This window comes from Falco biarmicus, chromosome Z, assembly GCF_023638135.1.
Source record: "Falco biarmicus isolate bFalBia1 chromosome Z, bFalBia1.pri, whole genome shotgun sequence".
Lineage (NCBI taxonomy): Eukaryota > Metazoa > Chordata > Aves > Falconiformes > Falconidae > Falco > Falco biarmicus.
The window spans coordinates 76,672,502-76,687,549 of NC_079311.1; the positions used below are offsets into that span (position 1 = coordinate 76,672,502).

General features: G+C 38.5%; 1 protein-coding gene across 3 annotated transcripts in view; it reads left to right on the plus strand.

The window, feature by feature from the left end:
- KIAA1328 (KIAA1328 ortholog) overlaps positions 1-15,048 on the plus strand; it is a 180,327-nt gene that overhangs the window by 47,552 nt on the left and 117,727 nt on the right. The window lies entirely within an intron of this gene.

The window sequence follows — 15,048 nt, forward strand, 5'->3', positions numbered from 1 at the left end:
AATCTTTCCATTTTGTGTCTGAATTTCTAAGGCAATAGGTACTTCAGCAGAGTGATACAGGCAGTGAACAGCGATAAAAGTTTACTTGCATCTGGCTTTCTAGTAAAAGAGTGGATAGGGTGGAAGAGGTCTGAGTTTAGTGATTGTGACAAAAAAACCCACAAAACACTAGTGATGAAAACAGTTGCATCCAGCTGGCAGATCCTATGGCATGAGATGCGCAGTAACAAGACCATAGGAGTATGGTGTCCCAAAGAGTTACAAAATGGAAGAACAATTGCTTGCCTTGTTAGTTCCAATTAAAAAAAGTAAGATTTAAACCAATGGAAAACACAGCAAGCTGAATATGCTTCAGAGACCTGCTGAGGGAAAAGTGATTTGATTTTGATAGTCCTGACTTGGGACATCTTTGGCAATGAAGGGGTGCCAGAATGAAGATACAGCAACTGTGTGCTGTATTGAAGTATGCAGCAAGTGCATAAGAAAAAAGTATTCTGTTCGCTTAGCCAAAGGAAGGATTTTAGTGGCCAAGGTCAGCCTGTTTTTGGAGAATTAGAGGAAATCACTGAATCTGCTCCATGATACTTGCTAGTCATAAGAAACAGAAATCAGAATTAGAAAGGCCTGTATTACACCAGTATGGACTTTCGTATCTGCAGCATTTAAATTACTTGGAAAAATCTGCATGTGCTTTACAAAGTCCTTTGCTCCATACAGTTAAAGAGAGAAGCCTGGCGTAAGTCACCTTATTTGTATTTTTTGAAGCTGAAGCTAAATTACAGGGTACCAATTTTTATTATTTTTTATTTATTTTTTTATTCAAAGTGCTTCAGGCTTGCCAGGCCCTTTCACTTAAAGCTGCAGTACAGAACAGTTGAAACTTAAAAATGATAGTTGCTTGGATCCAAGCTTTGAAGAGGATTTTGTACCTTCAAAGCTTTGTTGTTCCTGACAATATTTGTGGCACCACCACTGTAGAGCTGACTGCATCAGTAATTTTTTAAATCTGATACTTCAGCTGTGGTACAGTTCTTACTGCTTTCTTCTTCTGACTTGTTCTAAAGTGTAATTCTTGGCCAAAAGCATTTTTAAGCAGCTATCTTATAACTATGTTGTATTTGACATGGAAATGTCAAGTGCTGTGCAGGAAGTGGGAAGTTGCATCTGAGCATCACCTAGAGAATAGGCCTGGGATGCTGCTTAGCTGTCTTTTAACTAAATCCTTGTATCAAGCCTGTAGTACATCTTCCTAAAACTTTAAGAAGCTGTGGGTTTTGTAGGGTTTTGTTTTTCACTTCCATGAGCAGGAAGGGTATGGATGCTGTGAATCTGGGAGGGTTGCGTGCCTGAGTTGTGGAGTCAAGAGGTGTGCTCCAGCTTTTCAGAAGCACCTCTGCAGGGGAAGGGGATCTTACTGGTGCCTGAGGAGATGTGGTGAGGAGTATGTTAACTCGGGTTAGAAACACAAGAGCATGTGGTAGGAAAGGACATTGATGTGGCTAGTTAAATTCTTTTGGGAGGCTGATGAAATGCAGAATAGTGTAACATTCAGTTAAGCATCGTGTGGCTGAACTATACCTCTGAACCTGCCTTTAAACTAAGACTCTTCCCAGTAGGAGCTGGCAATATATAACCTTTCTTATAAGTGGGTTGAGAGCTGCTGTTCTTACACTTACAGATTAAAAGGCTGGAACCTGGCTACCAACCTCTCCTCTGTCTGGTTTTGAAGTGGCATTCTGACATAATGTAGCTCTGTGCTCTTACTGTACAATTTGTGTTGGGTTCTCTCTGACCTGTCCCTGAAGAAGTATTTGTTTCCCCTGTTTATTTTACTCAGAAGAATTTGTTAAGATATGAAGCCCTTTCTGTTGATGCAGATGGTTGTTTCATCTTGTTAAATTACACATGGCTTTGTAGGTAAGGCTTGTGTATTCATGTGTACTCGTTAAATAGCTAGAAATTATACCTAAATTCCTTGGTGTGTATTTGGATAAGCTTCTCTTTGTTCAGTAATATTACCTGTGACTTTGAGGCATTTTTGTTAATTGATCTTGAAGCAGGCTCAGTAACTTTAGTTTGAATTAATTGTAAAATTGCTCTTTATCTTCTCCCTAAAAATCACATGCACAGTGTTTTATTCTGTTGAATGTGGCTTGGTTTTGGGTGGGTTTTTTTTGCTTAGTAGAAACAGCTTATTTAAAACACACTGGTACATCTATTTTTAAGGATTGTGGAAACCCATAAATTGAAAAGGGACTGGAGAGGTTTTGTTTTTTTCATACTAGTGGAAGAGAACAGTTTGGATAACTGTTTTTTACAGCCAGAGCTGCATTGCCATTACATACAGACAGCAGATGGCAGCATTAGACAACATGTGCTTTGTCCAGGTAGCCAGAAATCAAATGATGGCTTTTGGGGTTTCTTTTGTTCTCCTCCTTACTCTTTTTTATTTTATTTCTTCATTATACGAAGTATCCAGGAGCCGAAAATTTGAAAAAACTACAGGTTTCATCCCTCTCTTAAAAATTAATTTTTAAAAGGGTCTGTGTTTGTGCATAGTGCAATGTGCTAAGAAATCATCCTCTAGAGTGAAAACGAAATTTCTTTGCAGGAGGGTGCAGAGTGAGAGGAGACACTACTATTTCACTTGACTCTGGAGGTTCTGTGTTATCCCACATCACATATATCTGTCCTTCCTCTACCTACTTACAGTACAAAATGTCATCTGGAAAAAAAAAAAATTAGTCATAATGTAGCGGCAAAACTGTTGCCTGGAGAGAGTGCCTGCTGAGAGCCAGACGCAATTTGGAAACAGTAATAAGTTTCCCTTGATAGGATTATTTTCACTCTGCTTTAAGGGGGAGAGAGGATGGAGAAGTGTTTGTTCCTAATGGGAATGCCCTTGAAAGAACAAGTAGGCGCAATCAAGGGAAAAATATACATATTGTGCGGTTAAGATTGCAGTTCTTCTACAGACTAGAATAGATTCTAGTTAAATTAGAAAAGAGGTGGATTATGTGCCTAAGTTTAGTGTGGCAGTACTAGCCCTGCAGCAAATGTCAGCATCTCAGCTGTGATGAGCAGTGTGTGGTGTTTGTGGCATGAGATTATTTTAGGGTGGTTGATCAAGGTCTTCATTAACGTAGTGAGCAATGCAAGACACTTTCAGCAAATGTATACTATCCTTAATGCAAATAATGAGTTAAGCACCTTTTTTTCCAATACTCTTTCTTGTGAGTTTTTTGGGGGGAGCAAAATGAAAAATGCATCTATGGACCATTATCTATGTTGGATGTTGAAAGTTGTCTTTTGGTTTTGCTGCCTGCCCTGGCAGTATCCCATCCCTCCTGTGTTAAGGAAACGGAATAAAATACCATTGTCCATTTTTGGCAGTCTGTAACTAAGGTTGCTGCAAAGTATGAGAAAATTCTTTTAATGTCCTAATTTGTGTAGTTATGTTATTTTTTTTAGCATGTAAGGGCTAGTTGGGGTAGTTCCTTTTGTACCTTGGAAGTACATCAGGACCAAAGTGGCAGGCTCTGAAAACTGTTTAGCAGCTGTGGAATAACAACTTCTCCCTTCAGAAAAAGTCCGCGTAGATTTGAAGAGGAGAAAACTACAGGTGTGAATGATCCTTCCCCAAGCTAGTGAAAGAAAACAAAGAAGTGGAGATAAACAGAATCATTTTTACATGTTTATTACTTGTTCACAGTGTAGATTTCCAACACTGTAGCTATGACACTGTAAGTATTGTAGTGGGCTTGGTGATAATGAATGTTGTAACATTTATCTTTGCTTTTTTTTGTCACTTATTTCATACTTTTTTTTACTGTAAATAATTTCTGATGAGGCAAACTCTGGTAAATCAGGGCTGCATATTCCAAGTTGCCTATTACATTAGTGTGAGTCTGATGTATTATTCAAGCAAATCAGTAATAAAAAATTTAAGCCTTTGTCGGTTAGCTGTAACGAGCTGTAGCCAAATTTCTAACTGTAGTTCACCCAATGATGTGCTGATCTGTTTTGTCTCTTACTCCATGGAAAGGTTTTCCCATGAAGAAGAAAATAAGAGAAGTATTTTCTCTGAGGTGTTAGGAAGGTGGCAGCAGTACAAGTGGAATCTGGAGGGGTTTGTACTGGTTATTATAATCCAAAAAAAAAGCAAGTTGTGTTTTTCAGATTTCTTTGGATTTGTGGCATGAGGGACTCGGTGATTGTATACGATTCATCCTATTCTTCATTGGCTGATGTAGGTAAATTAGTTTCAACTTTGGATACCTGCTGCAGAAGTTCCAGCCTCCACATGTTTTCTCTGGTGTGGTAGTGTGGAGTTCCCCATAACTTGCCTGCCAAATGCCGAATCAGGATGTGCTTTGAACAGTTGATTCTGATCACTCCCTGTTTGAGACTGAGGTTCAGAAGTCTGCCCTGAAAAGCATTTATTATATCTCAAATGCATTTTATTGTAATTGTAGCTTGCCCAACTCTTACTTGTTAGATGTGACCGTTTTTAGAGTTCTGTCATTGCCTGTATGTGCTTCTGCAAGATTTTTAACATTTGTGCATGAAAACCAGTGTGAGAGCATATTATTGAATATCAGAGTAACATTGACCAAATCGGTACAGGTTAAATTGTATATTGCCTGTATATACTGGACTTTAAGAATATGATTATTTTTTTTGTGGCGTTTTCTTGCAATTTCAATACAGGCTACAAGAACCAAAGAATAATTTTTAAATTTTTTCAACTAAGGTCAATCTTTGGTCAGTCAAGGTATTCTTTTATGGGTTTTGTTCTGTGTTTATGGCTGTATTGTTTGTGAATCTGTTATCTTGACTCTTGCTAGGAAAGGAAATATTGCTAGTTCTTGACTATTGCTAAAAAAGAAAATATTATTGCTAGTTCTGTGTTTGGTTTCAGACTTCAGAAAACATGACCATCTTTTTGCAAAGGTGGGGGATTTATGAAGAACTGTGAGGAGAATGATATACTTCAGATAGCCAAAAAATATTTGTCATTTATATGAGAACATATAAATCTGTTGGATTTGAGCATGATTTGATAAATTTGGCTTCTGGGTTGCATGTTACGTGAGAAAAACTGCAAGGACTGACATACCAGTGACATCAGAAAAGCTGGGCAAACGTTTTGTTGGTTTTTTTTCTTTTTTTTTTTTTTAAAGAAAAAAAAAAAGGTGGCCTAAACCCCCAAAATACTAATACTTTCCCAGTGCAGCAGTATAGAGACTTACCAGTGTCAATGAATATTGTTCTGCTGGTATATTTCTTATTTCATGCTTCATTTTCTCTTCTCCCAGAGCTAGAAGTGTCATAAAGTGTTTTGCATTATAAGTACTAGGGATATTGTGTAGAGGCAGTATTTGCCATGTTCTAAGAAATAGAAGGTGCACAGTGAAATCTAAGAAATTGAACAGACAGTTCCACTTCTACCATTTTCCAAAAGAAATAGGCAAGAAGTAAATGTGTGGGCATTGGGAAGAAACTGTGTATTTTAATGTCTTCCCCGCCCCCCCTTCCCCCCCACCTCTTTTCTTTTTTCCCCCATGCAACAAAACTGATAAATGCACTTGTTATAGATAGGTCTTACTTATTAGTGTTCACAGTACCTAATGATATTTAGGTTCAGCCTAGCTATCAAGAAACAGGGCAAGGAAAAAATACAGTAAAGTAGTTGCTCAGCTTCTCTCAAATGGGTTTTAATTGAGGTTTTTGTGATGAAAAGCTAATATTATCAGTTTCCTAGAGATGACTAATTCTGTGTTCCAGTTGTAAATTGAGGAGATAGGACTATAGTCAGAGAAGGGTTGGAACAAAATTCTGTAGGCATTTGGTTGTTGACTAAATGTTTTAAATGCATTAAGTTATGCTGGGGAGAGAAAGAAAAGCTACATATTTTTCTTACAAGTTGTACACTTAAGGGTAACAAATAGGAACACTATGGCTGGTCCTAGATAAATGCACTTAACAGGGCTGTTTCCTGCTCTGGTTCTTGGAACAGGAAGTAAACATCTGTATCAGAGAGGATTTGCTATTACCACTGATAATTGCAATGATTCTCTTCTATGAAAGCTACTTAACTCCAAGAGCATATTTAACTACATATTTTAACATGTTTGTGTGGCATGCATACAAATAAGGTCTATTTTCAGTACCATTCTATACCTCTTCATTGATAAGCTGTAATACATTCGGAGTGCTTCTGTATGTTATTGAAATGAAAGATTTTACTGCATCTTAGGAATGACAGTTTATGCTTCCAGCTTCTTACACTCTTTTTCCAGGGTTTCTTTGATCTAGATACAGTGAGGTGGAGAAAAAAGGATAGACCCAGAAGACCAATGGTGTTCAAAATACCAGCGTCTGAAAATGTTGCCTCAGATTGGTAAGCTTATTCAAGCAGAACAAATGAGAACCAAAAGTGCAGATTCCATCAATAAGACTGCACTTCATGTCTCGCTGAAGCAGGGAACATTAATAGATCTCTTCATGTTACTCTGATTAGCTATAGCTGGAAAAAAATGAGCCTTTCCTGCTGATAGTTGAGGCATGTGCTTTAATAGTCACAAAGGAAATGCAGTGTTTTTTAACCATTCCTATTGTTTATATTCTTATTTGAGTACATTTAAAAAGGGTCATAATGTTTATTTGTGAATAGCTTGTGCTTGGAGCAGGGGAATTTATCTTCTCACAGGGGTTTCAGGGTAGGAAGTGGCAGTATTGGCAACAGTGCTCAATTCGTTCTTATCCTCCGTACCGGAAAATATTTACCTCCTATAATACTGCTTACGTGTGGTTGGGTTGTTTTTTTGTTTTTTTTTTTTCACGTCTCCATTTTACAACCTTTGAAACTCTGTGAGACTGGCTCAAAGCAGTCACACAAGAGCGGATCTTACTCAGTGTAGTGTAAATGGAAGCAACTCTGTTAATGAAAAAGCAAAACACACGAAAATCTTTTTATCAGTTCCTACATGACGGAGTCTGTAGTGAGCTTCAAAGGTCTTACATCTGAGGAAAGCGATGACATGAAGAAAGTATTCAGTGTGGAAGATCACGTAGAGATCAAGAGAATTGGAAACGAAGTCAGCAAAGTAATATTTCTAAGGAAAGCCTTGTATAAGAGAGAAAATAGAAGGTGAGTTGGAAACTATGTCTAATATTAACTGTTTTAGATTATGTACTTTAGGCATGAAGGTGAGAGCTCAAGAAGGAACCAAAAGGAACAGTTAAGACCATAAATATGTGATGATGACTGTAGCAGGGTATGAAGTAAAAAGCTGGATTTTGTAGGACTGAGTGAAGAGTGGATCATGAATTTCTATGTAAGGTATAGGGCAGAGAAACATTACGTCACTGACAAGATGAGGCTACATCTAGCACTTACGTTATGAAATCCGAGGGTATGTATTTGTACTGGGAGCAGTTCTACTGTTACGTTTAACATTTTTCTTAGGGGTATGTGCACATCCTTTTTGATTTGGTGCTGATGTCAGGAGAGGATGCTTTTCTAAGTGAAACCCAGCATCATCAGTCTTGCTATAAGAACCAAACCTCACTACAAGTTTATTTCTACCTATTCTAATTGTGAAGAATATGGTCCTTCCTCTCTCAATCAATATGCTGCTGAGTTGCATGGCCTGTGGCTATGCAGACTGAAAAAATACTGAAGAAGTCTGAACTTCAGTGTTCATCTTTTGAGAGTTGACTAGACTTCCTTGACTCTGTCCATCCATTTCAACACCAGAACTTCAACTGAAAATAAAAGCTTGTCTTAAACATAATTCAGAGCCTCATAATAAACCATGTCATGTGGTTAACCTTTAATACAATGTAACATTTAAAGACTACTTTGCATCTTCTTCTGGTAAATTACTACATAAATATTTACATTAGGTGGGAATATGGTATTATTTACGGATCCATATTTCTCTGGCGTTTCATATGCATGGTTCTTTTGTTCCTTAAGAAATCCAGACAAAAGAACAAGCACACACAAAGTACTAATTTTAAAGCTTTGCAGTTCAGGGGAGAAAAATCTCCACATTTGGTTAGAACTGCTTGTTGTCTCCTGTTGCACAATAGAGAGAAATCATTTAAAATAGTTGCAGTTGCATTAAGCTCCTTTGTTTCTGATACTTGTCATGGAGTGACTTGTCTCACCTGCTAGGGCAGATTGGTAGCAGAGCAACCTGTCAGATCTGAAGATGTTTTGGTGCTGTCTGTTCCTTCTCACTTCAGAGGCAGATGTGTTGTGGTACAGTAACTGCTTTAATTTTTGCCCCTATCTTGCTTCAGTTCTCTCTCATTTTAATTAATTCTTGGAAGGGGAAGGCAAGAATATATGAAATATCTTACTGGTGAAAGCTGTCAAAAAAAGAGGAACGTACAGGTTCCTTCCCCAGCCCCTGTGTTAGAAAGATATCAGGTGGTTAGGGAGACTGACCACAAAGCTACACTGCCAGTGCAGTGAAACATCAGCATTGCAAGCTGTTGTGAAGGTACTCTGAGATCTAACACATGTGAATTCTCTTACTTGCAGTGCATAGACTTCTGTGAAGTCCTGTAAATCACATACCTTCTCTGTAACTTGCCTTCCCCTTTATGAAATGTGACCTTCCTTGTAGAGTGGACATACAAGGTTGATGGCAGTAAGTCCATTGATACTTGTAAGCTATTCAGATACTGCGTAAGTTTGTCTTAGTAAGTTTCCATTTGAAATGGATAAGGTGTGGGTGTTTCCTTGATCTGTTGAAATTAAGGAGAGATACTGAGCAGCTGTGCTGCAGTCTTGGCTTCTAAATTAATCCTGCGCTTCAAAAGTTAATTCTTTAGGGGCTATCACTTTGCTATGGTCTCCATGATATTTATCAATGATAACACCTCACTGGATGTTCATGATTTTGTGCCTTGGCCTTGGCAGAAGTATCACTTGAAACCTGTAGGATCTTGTATTCAGGTTCATTGAACTCTTCACTGAACAGTTTCCTGTCTTGTGTTTTGAACTTCTGTGCAGAAAGTAGCTCTCTAGTTTTATTTATTTAATTAGTTGTTTTTATTTATGGTCCTCTTTTAGAAAGCCAGTCACTTCTAGTCTAGGGCCCTTGCAAGGCATTCACATACACTCATTTTCCTTTCCTACTTGTTGACAAGAAGCAGGCATCCCCCCATAGCTTGGTGTGCAGGTTACCTTGATGACCTGTTGGTGTGAAAAATACTCCTAATGTCTCTGATTTTTATAGGCCCCTATTGTATAAAACCTTTTAGTGTTGAATATTTTTCCCAGTTTCCTTGTAGTGTCTTTGGTTTGACGGCTCAGAAATACATAAATACATTATAATCACAGGAATGTATTTTACAGGAAGGCCTTTTCAGTGCCTGACTTGACTAAGCTCTTCCAAGCATCTGTGGTGAGCTCTGCATTATCTGCAGACCCACTGGATCACAGATTTTTCTGGTTTTGTTTTGGTGGGGAGTGGCTGTATGCATGGAGCTGTTTGCCTGTTATTCTTACTATATTGCAATAGGTAAAGAATTTGCCCAAGAAGTATTTGCTTACTCGAATATTAATCCTGTGAGAGGAGGACATCTGAAAGTATCATTTTCTTGCTGCCAGTAACTGTCTTTATGCAAACTCTTTTCACCTACTTTTTCTTCTGATGAACGCTTCTGAATTTAGATTTCGGAATTCCTGACTTTTGAACTAACAGCCCTCCAGCACTGATATCCTTAAGGCTAACACTTACCAATGTTTCTCTAAGAAGAATGGAGAGCTATAATGGAGGAAAAAAGTCATAGCTCTGGAGAAGAGGTTCTCAGTTTCCTCACCAATACATTAGAATGCCTTGGTTTATACACATCCAGCTGCATATATTGGTATGCTCCATGTAAGAAGCCAAGAAGACCTCCAGGATCCTAGCTGTTCCGTGCTAGTAAATGGAGGATATAGGGAGGAGATGAGTGGTTTTCTTGCAGGAGATAGCAATTCCAGAGCCTCATCAACTTGTTTTTACCTGAAGGCATGTAAACTTCAAAAAAGACAAAAGTAAATGTGAATGGGTCATAAATGGTAGTAGGCCTGTCCTGGCAAGACTCTTTTCATACTACAAAACTCATCAGCCAGTGTAAGCGTCTTTATGTCCAAGAACAGGAGAAGAATCCCAGGGGCTGTACGTTTGTCTCCTGTAAATTAAGTCTTTGCCGTCAATACTTCTCAGTAGAATCACTCCAGGTCGTTTGTTTTCTTCCTCTTCAAAAAATACTAACCATCTGATTTGGAAATCAGTTTGGTGGCATAAGGGTAGCTTCAGAAAGTCAGGTGTAAGGGACAGGGAATTTTGTTAACACGCCTCCTAAAAAATTCATAGCAATTCTTTTCAGATGGTTGGCAAAGAGGTACCATGATGAGAAGTCTATGCACTGTCAAATGGCAAAGTTCGGTGTTTTAATGCTGACAGTGCCCACAAATGCATGGCAGAGTATATGGACAGGGTAAACAAACAGTAATACTTGCCCCCAAAAGTCTCCCAATGTCCAGAAACCTGTAATTAAAAAATGCAATCAGAATTTTTTTCTGTTTGATAGCACTAAATGGATTTTTTTTTTTTTGTTATGGATGTGTTTAGGTGAGTCCGTGTAAACTTTAAATGTTTATGGCATCCTGCAGAGAACAGTTCAACAGCTTAGGGGAACTCTGTGAAAAATCTCCTCTGTTTCTTTGCTTGGAACCTGGTGGATAGAAATATGGAAGAGTAAACACATGAATCTGTTTGTTCTGTTGCTGGACAAATGCATATTCTCTGTCTTGAAATACTTTGAAGAGAAATTTTCTGTCTTGTTGAGTCCTGTATTTATCTGCCTCATAACTCTTCTCCTGCTTGTGCAAGAACAAGGGCCAGCCTGTTCCCTTTGGTCTACTGAGAATGTGAAAACTGTATTTTTCCTTACCTGATTACCTCCCCTTCATATAATATTAAGGTACATTGTTCTGGTCTGTCCTGGTGTATCTACAGACACGAATGTATGTGTTCTGGGCGAGTGTTGTACTGTTTGTACCATACAGCTTCTTTTTCTTCTCCGATGATCGAGATCTGAAGAATTTTGAAATGCCCGTTGTTTTGAGGAGCTGTAGTTCTCTTTATCTACTTCTACATCCCAAATTGGTAGGAGGGAGAATTATTATTAGTCAGGTTGGGAAGGTAGAACTTTCCCATCTTACAGTATGTGAATGTGTCACATTTTGGTGTGCGTGTGATGGAGTATACATCAAGAAATGAAATCCAAAGTGTTGGCAAAACAAATTATTTTTATTTTAAATTTCTCTCAGGTTTAAGTAGCCCTGTTTAGTTTGCCTAGCGGTGTCTTCCATTTTTGAGTACTGTTACTGCAAAAAGAGCCTACCACCAGGAACGGCAGCAGAACGCACCCTGTTCAAGACAATACTATTTGAGACCTTGGTGCTGTAAATGATGTAGAAATGTGCATGTATTAATGAGGGGTATAATAGGTTTCAGTGAAAGTGGGAGATAAGATGTGTTAATCTTGTATATGAAATAGTCCTACAACAATGAACCTTATAATGAGGCTGTTACTAAATCTTTTCTTCGCTGGCTTCAATTCAGTGAAACCAGCGTGTTTCAGTTTGTCATGTTTAAGGCTAGCTTTTAGAAGAAAGGACCAACTTCGAGGCCTTCGATGTCATTCTGAAATACTTATCTAATCAGAGATGTGTATGGCACGTGCTGGAAAAGATCTCCACAGCATTCTAACATGGAATACTTCCCTTTTTTGGGTTTGGGGACACCTTTAAAAGTAGTATTAGTGCACTTGTATGCAGTTTGATTTGACCTCAGCTGCCTTTTAGGAAAAGGAGCATTGCATTTCTCTCATCAACAGTGTGCAAACAGATTGTGTTCTAACAAGGTTAGAAAGACTGTCAAAATAGCAGTAGTTTTAAAAGAGAGAAAAAAATCATCTACAATCATCTGCAGTTTTTGCATTCTGTGTTGTTCTAGCTGTAACACTGAAGGGAGTTCCATAAGAAGGGCATGATTTCTTGGCTCACTGGTTTTCGTGTTTGGATTTTTTTTTTTCTTTGCTATTTTGGTCCAGCAGCGGTTACAGAATTTCATCTTGCCACTTGCACCATTTGCCAATAAGTCAGATTAAAATCTATGTACTTCTGCCTTGAGTATGTTCTGGTTTAAAAGGGGAGAGAAAAGGAAAGTTGAAATACCCAAGCCAGATGCTGACTGTGCAAGATACAGAGAGGCAACCATGTGAGGAAGCAGCAAACAAAATAATTCCCTGTAGTGGCCAGGTTTCCTTTCCAGTGTGGACCTGGACAAGGAGTCTGTCATTCTGGGAGTGGTGGGAGATAGCCTGGAGGAGAGGCTGCTTTTCTCTGTCAGCTTTATTCCCATTTAAGGACTGTATGGGAAAGGTGCAGTGAGAGACATCAAGTATATAAAATTAAGGGTGATGATTGATTGTTTCCTGTGAGGAAGCAACAAGATAGACACCACTATGTATTCTCAGGTCATTCCTATTCTGATAGTAACCGAGCCCAAACCTGATTAGCTTTGTTATAAAACAAGTTGGTGTTTTGTGATCTTACATTCTCATTCCTTGCAAAGCAGACACCTTTTTGATTCGCTGTGCATATTCTTTAATTGAGATGGAGGTGCTGTAGCTCTGCTCTCAGTAAATTCAGGTTTTACATTCCCGTTGTCTTTTGCTTCCTTCATCCCCTTTCCTCCATGCGTCTGGCTTCGATCTCACATTTATCCTGTTAAATAACTCCTTTTTCTGTGTCTCAGCATAACAAGCTGAGCATCCTTTCTCAGATACTTCAATTCCTGTGTAGGCTAAAAGCACTTTCTCTCTCCTCAGGCTTCTACCAGGAGCTTTGTGGTCAAATTAAAGAGCATGTCTGTTGTAATATCGAGTACTACTGATATGACAGATAGCTTTGTGTACACAGTAACGGTGGCTACTGTGAAAGATTTCTTAAATTCTAATTAACAAAGGCCTCGCAACTAAATCAGGAAGTGTTCCCAGTGATGGGTGCTTTATGCGGAGCTGTGACTGCTGCCTGTGCGGATGGGGGTGTGTGTGCTCTGAGGAAGAACGGTAGCACGAGGATCGCATGGCGGATTTTCGTGTTTCAAAGTGATGTGTTAGATACCTCTCTGTAATAAAATTAACCTCAAAATTTGACAAGCGCGCTGTGCGAGTTCGGTTCGGAGAGCGGTAATACCCAGCGAGGCCACTAGGTGGAGCCACAGGTCCATCTTTCCTGTCTCGGGGGCTGACCAGTGCTTTTGTCGGCTTTGCAGATGCACATATGGTAGAATATTATCGTTTTATAGTTACAATTATGAGCAATTTGATAGAAAATGAAAGCTGAATTATGCAGTGTTCCTTTTATTTGTTTAATTTTACACTCTAAATATGTGAAAGGAAAAAATAGCCCTGTTTGCGTGTGGATGGTGCGTGGTGAAATACCTTTTTTGGCTTAATATTCTCACATGGCACAGGTTGAGATTATTTTCTGTCGTACATGATGAAATGTATGGTGGTGTTTTAGGATGCTGGGACTGTTTTGCACAGAAATTGTATGTGGCTGAATCTCCAGGCTTCTTTTTTCCTTAAAAAGGCTTCCTTAAAAGGCTGATAGACAAATACTGAAGTAACAAGTTCCTTAACAGTTTCCAGTGGAAGAGGCTGGGTAGCTGTGCCATCTAACCAAATGCCAAAAGAAATCTTTACATCCTGAAAGTTGCTGTAGGTGTTGGCAGAGCTCCCCTGAAAGCAGCAAGTATATTCTGAACAAGCTCTTCCTTGCCAATGAGGAAGTTCTCCTTCCATTGCAGTTCTTAAGCCAAAAGTAGAAATTTTTATGGCCTGTGCCAGGACCGGTAGCTTGTTATGATGAGCTGTGAGGTCTGTACTTATTGTATTCAGGTTTGTAGTTTTTCTCTCATCGGATTCCTCATGTTCATTATTACAAAAATGCATGTTTTTACCAGTGTGTGTAGTGGCATAACTTGCCTTTTGTGTTGATTTCTTCCTTTTCACTGGAAGAAAGTTGTTAGCACAGCCAGGCTGCATTAATAAACCTTTATTTTCTGTTTTTCTTTGCTTGAAAGCATCATTTTCTTTGTATTAATGAAGGTAAGGCTGGAGATGTGTTTTCCACTTGGAATGGGAAGTGCAAGCTCTGAGATGGTACTGTTATTTATTGATCCGGGCACATCTGCTGGCGTATGATGGCATGTGATATTTTTGTCCTTACCCACCTTTGAACCAGAGGACATGGCAGATAAACGGTCCAGTTTGATTGGCATATCCAGTGGAAAGGATTTTCAATATATAGGATCAAATCCTGTACCTTAAAATGCTTTTTCATTTTGAAAGTATGATAGAGATTTTTTCTGAGTTTGTGCTATGCTTGGAATTAGTTTTAGCTTTAAATGTTTTCCTTGCTCTTTTCAAATCATACCAGTGGCCCTTTTTGTTTGGCCAATTTTAGATACACTATATTTATATTGTGCATCTCAATATTTTTTTAGTATGTTTAAAGTGAACTTGGGAATTTCATCATCTGGGTGGAACAGAGCATCTTGTTAGTTGATATAAAACTCAGATTGTCTATAAAAAAAAATTTAAAAAATTACAAGTACCAGGAATAAATCATACTGGCAAATTTAACCAGGGTAGGAAATATTCTATCTTTTATTGCTTTTTTTTAGGATCAATTTTAACAGTTGCCCTACAGGTGGTAGGGTGGAGGTGAAAAGATTATTTTTTGAAAACAACTCATTCAGCTCTTTAGGTAACTGGTTTTTTATTTCTGTTCCCACCTGACATCAGTAACTCCAGTGATTAGATTTGAATTTGATGTTTTATGTTTGCTTCCTGAAAGCCCCAGAAGACTGCCCTGGCTTCGTCCCTGACTTTCTTCTTAACTCTAGCTTTCCTTTAGGTAGGTAACCATAACTTAACTAATTTATATGCACCATATGCAGTCTT